This window comes from Bactrocera oleae, chromosome Y (genome assembly GCF_042242935.1).
Source record: "Bactrocera oleae isolate idBacOlea1 chromosome Y, idBacOlea1, whole genome shotgun sequence".
NCBI lineage: Eukaryota > Metazoa > Arthropoda > Insecta > Diptera > Tephritidae > Bactrocera > Bactrocera oleae.
In genome coordinates this window covers 2260678-2270188 of record NC_091542.1, presented here as the reverse complement: position 1 = coordinate 2270188, position 9511 = coordinate 2260678, and positions in this window count along the sequence as shown.

The following is a 9511-nucleotide window of genomic DNA, read 5'->3' as shown; positions in this document are numbered from 1 at the left end:
AAAAGGCTTGCACCGGCATACTGCCGGTCATACCAGGCAACGAGCTAAAACACTCGTTCGACATGCTTTTGGACCGTGCAAAAAGCTGTATTAAAGCAGAAGGATACTATTTTGAGTAAAACTAATTGATTTTGCCGATAGAACCATTTGTCTTTTTTTTTTTAAACATAAGACGAAGTTTGTGATTTGCCTATATGTGTGTATGTTTATGAGCCAATTCGTCGTTTTATACCAATTCCTTTGTTACTTTTCTTCAAACAAATTGAGTGTATGTGCTTAATTCGCGCCCATTAATTTTGTTTTTACTTCTGTTTTGTGAGTAAGTGCTTTTCGGTTTCGCGCCCGTTTCGTTTGTGTTGTGGTTTTTTTTTTTTTGCTTATACAGTTTTGTATATTTTGTTTTTCACATGCACTTTGGTTTTGTTTCTTTACCCTTTTTTAACTATTCATGTAAATTTGTCAACATGTAATTATTATTTTGCACCGCTCTTTTGTGTTATTTTTTGTTATATACATATATGCTTGTTTACTTATCTGTATGTATGTTGTTTGTACCTATTATATTATATATTTTTAGGTCACTTAACTTTATAACTGCACTGTTTATATAAGGTTGGCCATTATTTCCCTTCCGCTTTTTTGTCCTTTGAATTTCGCGGCTATGTACAAAGCGCTATAGAGCTCGTATCTGGCAACACTATACATAATTTGAAAGGTCTTGACATAACCTACAAAACAACGCTATGCATGATTAGTTTGGATATTGCGTTCAACAGTTATAGACGTGTAAACATGGAGTTCACTAACGCCGAAATTCGCGCTATTTTAAAGTTTTCCTTCGTTAAAGGCAAATCCGCTAGAGAAACGTTCCGTGAGATTAATGGTATTTTGGGGGATGGTACTCTATCACTTCGAACCGCGGAGGAATGGTTTCGACGATTCAGAGCCGGTGAAAACGACACCATGGATAAGCCAGCCGGCGGAAGACCTGTGACGACAAATACCGATCAAATCATGGAATACATCGAGTTAGACCGGCATATGGTATCTCGTGACATCGCCCAGGAGATGGGAGTTAGTCACCAAACCATTATGAACCATCTGCAGAAGGCTGAATACAAAAAAAAGTTTGATGTGTGGGTGCCGCATAATTTGACGCAAAAAAACCTTCTGGACCGAATCAACGCCTGCGATATGCTGCTGAAACGGAACGAACTCGTCCCATTCTTGAAGCGGATGGTGACTGGCGACGAAAAATGGATCACATACGACAATATCAAGCGAAAACCGTCGTGGTCGAAGGCCGGTGAATCGTCCCAAACAGTGGCCAAGCCGAGATTGACGGCCAGGAAGGTTTTGCTGTGTGTTTGGTGGGATTGGAAGGGAATAATCCACTAAGAGCTGCTCCCATATGGCCAGACGCTTAATTCTACCATCTACTGCGAACAACTGGACCGCTTGAAGCAGGCGATCGACCAGAAGCGTCCAGAATTGGCCAACAGGAAGGGTGTAGTGTGCCACCAGGACAACGCCAGACCACACACTTCGTTGATGACTCGTCAGAAGCTACGGGAGCTCGGATGGGAGGTTTTATCGCATCCACCATATAGCCCGGATGTAGCGCCAAATGATTACTGCCTGTTCCTGTCCATGGCGAATGCCCTTGGTGGTGTGAAGTTGAACTCAAAAGAGGCTTCTGAAAAGTGGCTGTCCGAATTCTTCGCAAATAAGGAGGGAGGCTTCTACGAGGAAGGTATTATGAAGTTGCCGTCTAGATGGAAACAGATCATCGAACAAAACGGCGCATATTTTAACTAAATCCGATCACTGTAACACTTTTTATACAGCATTGAATGAAGAGCAAAAAAGCGGAAGGGAAATAACGGCCACCCTTATATATATGTAGATTTTTGTTAATTATTTTAATCCACAGTGCCGCTCACTATGGTTCGAAGGACCATGTCTAACTTAGCATTCAAAATTATTAGTATTAGATTTATACAAATATAAGTTATTAATATGGAATCCGGTGGCCGATACCAATAAAACGTGGGATAAGACATGTGTCCCACAGGATCATTTTAAGGTCAAAAAACTTTGGATCGCTGTTTAATTAAATCGAAGTAACGCGTGCCGGACGGGAGTAGCGAACTTGATTGGTGTCATCGAATTTGGGGTGTTAACGTGGCGCAGTGTACAAAACGAATCTAATGAATGGAGTTGCGCGCAGGATCGCTATTCAGTCGAAAGAGGTGTATCTGCTGCGGAGACCATCCTTTTTGTTTGCTGAGGTGGTGTATAGGCGCGATGCTGTGGTGTGTTGTGTTGTCCCGTGTGGTGATGTATGAGTGTGGTGTATTGTAGTGGGTTATACTAGGGAGCGCCAGTTTTTGCCGAGTAGAGTGGTGTGTATGTGTAGGGGAGGCTTATCTCATTTAAACAACCTTCTTTCAATTTAGGATCATGGTGGTAGATCCAATTCTCATCGATAGTTATAAAACGACGCAGGAAATCGGTTTAAAACGATCCAGACGATGCTAAGAAATTGTTTTTCGACCCAGTTTTTATTGAATTGTTAAAGTGTACCGCACTAACTTTCCAAACGGCCTTTTCATATTAAATTTAAAATTCAATTTCACGCTTAGCCAAACTTGAATCTTCACTAACAATATTATGTACTCTTTCAATGATAAATTTTAAATACGGTTTAGATCGTTCGCGTGGTTCGTCTTCAAGCCTAATACAACCACGTATAAATTCACTAGCGCAAAATTCAGCGGCACGTTTTGAAGGTGAGGACTCCTTATACACTTCTAATAATTGTTCATAAATTTCCTTTGCTTTTAAAATTCTCAAAACAAAGAAGTTAATCAGTTCGCCATATTAAAAAAAATACTCTGACACGTCACCTTCAATTTGTTTGTAAACAAATAATCAATTGACAGAATGGCTTGTAACTTTGCATGTGCTCTCACGACAGATGTAGCATCTTAGGGAAAAATTTAGAGCTAGTAGTGTTATTTCTTGGTGAGTACTACTCACTAGACCAATGTATATATACATTTCTTATATATAAACAAAAGAAATTTAGAAACTGCACATTATACATACATAACAAAGACATATTTACAAATTAAAACATTTACCTATAGCTAACGGCAGATGGTAAACTACTTGCAAATTGAATTGCACCGTGATTATAATACGCATATTTATATACACATACGGCATACAATCTGCTTATGCTTATATACCCTATATACATTCGGCCAATTCGATATCGAAATTTTACAAAATTATTGAAAAAATTACATATTATTTTGAAAATAAATATTGGGTTGGCAACAAAGTAATTTCTCTCATAGATGGTATTAGTTGAATTTTTAGGTTAGCTGGCGTAGTCCAAATGTAAAACACATTTAGTTATTTGATAGTTGGCAATTCAACTATCAATCAGTGAAAAGAAGTTTTTTGATCGGTAGCGTAGTTTTCATTTTTCGTTCGTTGAAAAATGGAAGATCAAAAGGAACATTTTCGTCATATTTTGCTTTTTTACATTCGCAAAGGGAAAAACGCATCGCAAGCTCACAAAAAGTTATGTGCTGTTTATGGCGACGAAGCCATAAAAGAACGGCAGTCTCAAAATTGGTTTGCCAAATTTCGCTCAGGTGATTTTTCACTCACACAAAGATGAAAAACGCTCTCAATCATCTCATCAATCTAATCAAAGCAATATTTGATTCGGATCGTCACAGTACAACACGTGAGATTACAGAGAAGCTTCAGGTATCACATACATGCATTGAAAATCACTTAAAACATCTTGGCTATGTTCAAAATCTCGATACAACGCATTAACAGCTGCGATTTGCTAAAGAAGCGTAATGAAAATTATCCATTTTTGACGATGAAAAATGGGTTGTTTACAACAATATCGAGTGGAAAAGATCGTGGTGCAGGCCAGGTAAACCAGCTCAAACAACAGCAAAAGCTGGTATTCATCAAAAGAAGGTTTTGTTATTAGTTTGGTGGGATTATAAAGGCATTGTCTACTTTGAACTACATTGAACAACTAACGAAATTAAAATTAAGATAAATCGAAAAGGTGTTGTAGTCCATCATGACAATGCAAAGCCACACACATCTTTGGTCACTTGGTAAAAATTATTGAAGCTTGGTTGAGATGTTTTGCCACATCCACCATATAGTCCTGACCTTGCACCATCGGATTACTTTTTGTTTCGATCTTTACAATATCCTTGAATGATCATTTCAATAATGATGATGATATCAAATCATACCGTAATCGATTCAGTTTTTTGCTAATAAAAACCAGAAGTTTTTTTTCCATGAGAAAAGTATCTTATAGATGGTCGAATAAATAAATATATCAATAAAACAGTTAAACAAAAGTTATTGATTCGTCCATATGTTTAAAGATATGAAATTGTAGTTATACATCCATTCAAAATCCACATTGACATATATCCCGGAATACCCCCAAACAAAATATATATATAAACAAAAACTAAAAAATTTAATATTGCAAGCGAATACAATATTAATAAAACTAAATACGTGCTTTAATCAATATAATCCAAAATCAAACTCTAATTCACCTAAAAGTTTAAACTGAACATTTTTTTAAAAATTTGACAAATATTTCATCATATAACAAATATAATGAATGGTGACAAAAATCCAAACATACCTGCAAAAGCTAGACGCGCAAGACAAATAAAAGGCTTTTATACTAGCAAACTCACCGCTGCTTAGAAAAAAACGTGGCACCAAATGAAAGACTTAGGGCCCTAATAGACCAAAGATCGCAACGCTCATTCTTACCACCTAGGGCACAAAATAGCTGAAAACAAAACTAGCCAATTTTGAAATTACGGGAAAGCGCAGAAGAGTAGTTCAAAGCTCTGAGAACTCTACGCCATTGGCACAATTTCACCCTATGCGGATAAGCGTATTCAAGCAGAAGCTATAGTCTTACCGCATCAAACATATATGCTTCCAAGCTAGCATATAAATAGCAAGCATTGCCAAAAGGTTTCTCACCTAAAGCTAGCGGATCCCAACTGCAATACCCCCGCTCAAATAGATATACTAATATGTAGCGAGCTCATACCGCAAATAATACTTGAAGAAGTTGAGAAATTGTCTAACATAAAACACTATATTCGGTTGGATCCGAAGTAGGCTAGCTATGGAACCAGTTTCCAACATGATAACTCAAGCTGAAGAAATTTTAAACAAAAACCTTAATTTATAATTAAGGAAATTTTGGGAGTTAAAAGAATTCTCCCCCATATACATTACAACCAAAGAAGATCAGTATTGTAAGAACTTCTACAAAGACATAACTACTCGATCTGATAATGGTCGGTACGTCGTACGACTACCACTTAGATCGCAATTTTCCTCCAGTATGCATAATATTATACATACTCAAGTATGCACAGTATTATACAATGTTGGATGGTACTCACATTCTTGAACGATTTTTATCATTCTTATACTCCCCATGCGATAAAGTGACACATCTATTTGTACAAAAATGAAATATAGCACTTATCGCATCCTTCTAAGTGATCTTCGAATGGGGGGTTTATGGAAATCAGTTGTCCCATGTCAAAAAATAGTAACTTACAATACTACTAACTATGACAGATTTACTACATTACTAACTCGAAATGTAGACGTTCTCAATATCCAGCCAATCACTGTTCTATCGCAAGATCCCTCCGATTTCACAACCCTAACCTCAAGGCAACCTTTCAAAGGAGTATTTATTCTGCCCATACTAGTACAACACATGACACCTGAGAACACCAACACACTCGGCAAGATGTTTCCACACGACATCACCCCCCACCACCAAGCAACAAAATGTATGATCACCACACCACATACGATGACACACAAGACGTCAGACTGAAAAAAAGTAAATTCAATTATACTCTGCCCCACTAATTCGATAGACTGATCCTGTGCTATACGTCATCATTCTCCTGGTCAATACGATCGGCAGATGTATTATATTATTATATATATATATTTCGAGATACACATTTACAACATTTTTAGTTATATTAAATGAAAAATAATTTTGCGGTCCAGGTAAGAAAAAAATTTTCTAAAAACTTTTAACTTTAACTAGATTTGGCAAGCCTAAGATGTCGACCGAAAAATTTTTTTTTCTTGAAAATATTTTTTTTTTAATAAAGAAAAATATTTTTGGTATTAATAATGAAAATTCTAAAAAAACGGATTTTCGGCCCACCCTACTCAACATATATGATAGCTCCACCTATATGATATAGTGACCTGATCGGAACAATTTCTGCGTAGATTACATTGTTGCCTTAAACAATAACTCGTGCCTAATTTCGTGAAGATACCACATTAAATAAAAAAGTTCTCCATGCAAGCACTTTATTCCGACCGTTCAGTTAATATGGCAGCTATAGCTATAGTCATCTGATTTATAAAATTTCTTCGGAGATTACATTGCTGCCAAGTTTTCCACACAAGTACTTTATTCTGATTATTCAGTTTGTATGACAGCTGTATGCTTTAGCCGTTCTGACAAATAAGCAGCTTGTTAGTGAGGAAAGGACAGGTGCGACTTAATTCATCGTTATTTCTAACATATAGGGGAAAACATAAGAATAAAACACAAAATGTTATAATTATTGAGTTTATGAAAAAAATCCGGATATTTTAGAGGATGTACAAAACGCAATAAACGTACTTTAAAAAACAAATGCATTGATAATGTGATATAAATCTATAAAGTCAACATATACAAAGTGCATTCCAAAGTAAACAGTAAAAAAGTCACAAAGTAAACTCTAGTGGCGCCATCTATATGTCGGTGTTAGAATCTGCTATCCTTTATCGACTTCCAGTAAAAATTTCGTGACATTTCTTCTATTGGAAGTGAAGTTATTGGCGTTTTAGTATGTTTTTGTCAGCGGTGCATGAGCTTCAAACAAAGCGCCAACATTAAATTTTGTTTTAAAATTGGTAAAACTTTTACCGAAACGTTTCAATTGATGAAACAAGTTTGTGGCGATGATTGCCTATCTCGTAGCAGAGTGCATGAGTAGTTTCACCGTTTTCAATGTGGTCGTGAGGACATAAATGAGAAATGAGCCGAAACCAAAAAATTTCGCGCCTGGTGAAGTCAAAAGTGAAGACAATGCTGATTTGGTTTTATGATTCCAAGGGTAATGTCCACAAAGAATTTGTTCCACCCGGCCAAAACATTAATGCGGTATTCTATCTTGGAGTTTTGAAGCGTTTAGTGCCCCGTATTCGACGTGTTCAGCCCGAATATCTCGAAGATGGAAGTTGGCGTTAGTTGCACAATAATGCGACGTCTCATCGATCAACGCTTGTGGCCGATTATTTGCCAAAAATCACATTTTAACAATCAACCACTCCCCGTATTCACCTGATATGGCACCAAGCGACTTCTATCTTTTCGGAAAAATGCATTTGCCGATGAAAGGAAAGCGTTATGCAGACGAGGTGGCCATTCAAAAGGCTTGCACCGGCATACTAACGGCCATACCGGGCAATCAGCTAAAACACTCGTCCAACATGCTTTTGGACCGTGCAAAAAGCTGTATTAAAACAGAAGGGGACTTTTTTGAATAAAATTAATTTATTTTGCCGATAAAGCCATTTGTCTTTTGAAAAGTCCTGTTTACTTTGGAGCGCACCTTGTATGCAAACATACAAGAATGCAAACCAAATTTCACATCAATAGTTTTGTGAGATTTGCTATCATGTAATTTTGAAACTTTATTTTAATTTTACTTGGCATAAATCAGAAAATATAAACCAAGTATTTGTAATATCAGTTTTGTTGCGATTTTCTCTTGTGATTTTAAAAATATCTTACCGGTTTCACATGGTACATTCTGATAAAAAAAACAGCCTTGCTCATTAGCAACAATCTGTACAATCCGTATATGTATACAAAAATTACTGTACTCATGCAGTAATATTTGTTGTTATTATTATAAAAAAATTTTTAACTTATAAGATATTCAATGATTCTTACAAGAATTTTGAACCCATGCCTTTGATTTGAAATATAATTTTTGTATTTGTGAATTGTATTGACTTTTATATAAGAGATAAAAAGTATAATATGACCGCCCCTCAAATTGGTTAAACAGTTCTTGAGTTATAAATATGTAACTAACCCGACTCTCTTTTATATACATACGTACATACGAGAATATTAGATTACGAATTGTTTGTATGGGAGTACAGAAAAGTTTTGTTTTTAGCCTTGTTTTAAAAAAAATTTGTGAAGAAAGTACTGTTAGTTACACTATTTATAACTCAAGAGCGGCTGAACCGTTTTGGCTGAAAAATGGTAGGGAGATAGCTTCGAACAAGGGAACGGAATAGGATACTTCTTAACTTTTTATTTTAAAAGTCAATACAATACTTTAAAATATAAAAACTATATATCAAATCTGAAGCATGTATTCAAAACTCATCTAAGAATCATTTAAATATTTTTTTACTTCAAAAAAATAATAATAATAACAGCACTTATCTACTGCAAGATTACAGTAATTTTCGTATACAAATGTGGATTGTTGCTATTGAGGCTGATTTTTAGTACACACCATGTGAACCCGGTAATACATGTTTAATGCCACAACAATAGAAAATCGCTTGGCATTTGCATCTTAAAATAATAATGGATAATAAAACAAGTAGGGAAGTTCTAAGTTCGGGTGTAACCGAACATTTTATACTCTCGCAACTTGCAGGTGTTTGCAAAATTTTTTATTAAAAGAAGAGTTTATTTGCGTAACACATTTGTTCAAACTTTAAAATAAAAGCCTTCGTTTAACTTAGTCTATAATTGTTATTTTGACCATTTCGGTTAAACCACAAATTTATGTAAAATATTAAAAAGTTTAAGCGAATGATTGTAATAAGATTATGTAGACGAAGGGAGCGTTAAAATCGAATTACGCGAAACAAATTTCGGATGCTGGCGATCAGAATCGGTTCATAAAAAAAAATTATTAATAGAGGGTGTATTCTTGATAGTTAAAATTAATCCTTTGAATCATACCTGTCTACTGCCTACTTCGCTTCTGTTGTAGATGAAAAGGAAAATGTATATAATCTAGATACGAGTATATTCGAAATGCTATCACATAATTTTCGGTTGAATATTGATTCACCTATTATTATTCAGCGTAATTTCAATCAAAATCAAAAAGATCACAGAAAATATTATTCTAGCAACCATTTTGACAAGAAAATTTAATAGTGCAGTGGTTCTCCTGCTACATTTTCGAATGATACTGTCAAATAACATACCTAAGAAAATTTGTATCAATAATTTTCAAATTTAAAAGTACTTTGTACACCAGAAATAACGTTAAAAACTACAATTTGACTGTATTAAATACTTTATAGTAAAGTGAATTATTCTCAGTTTGGTTTGGGTAAAGGAATAATA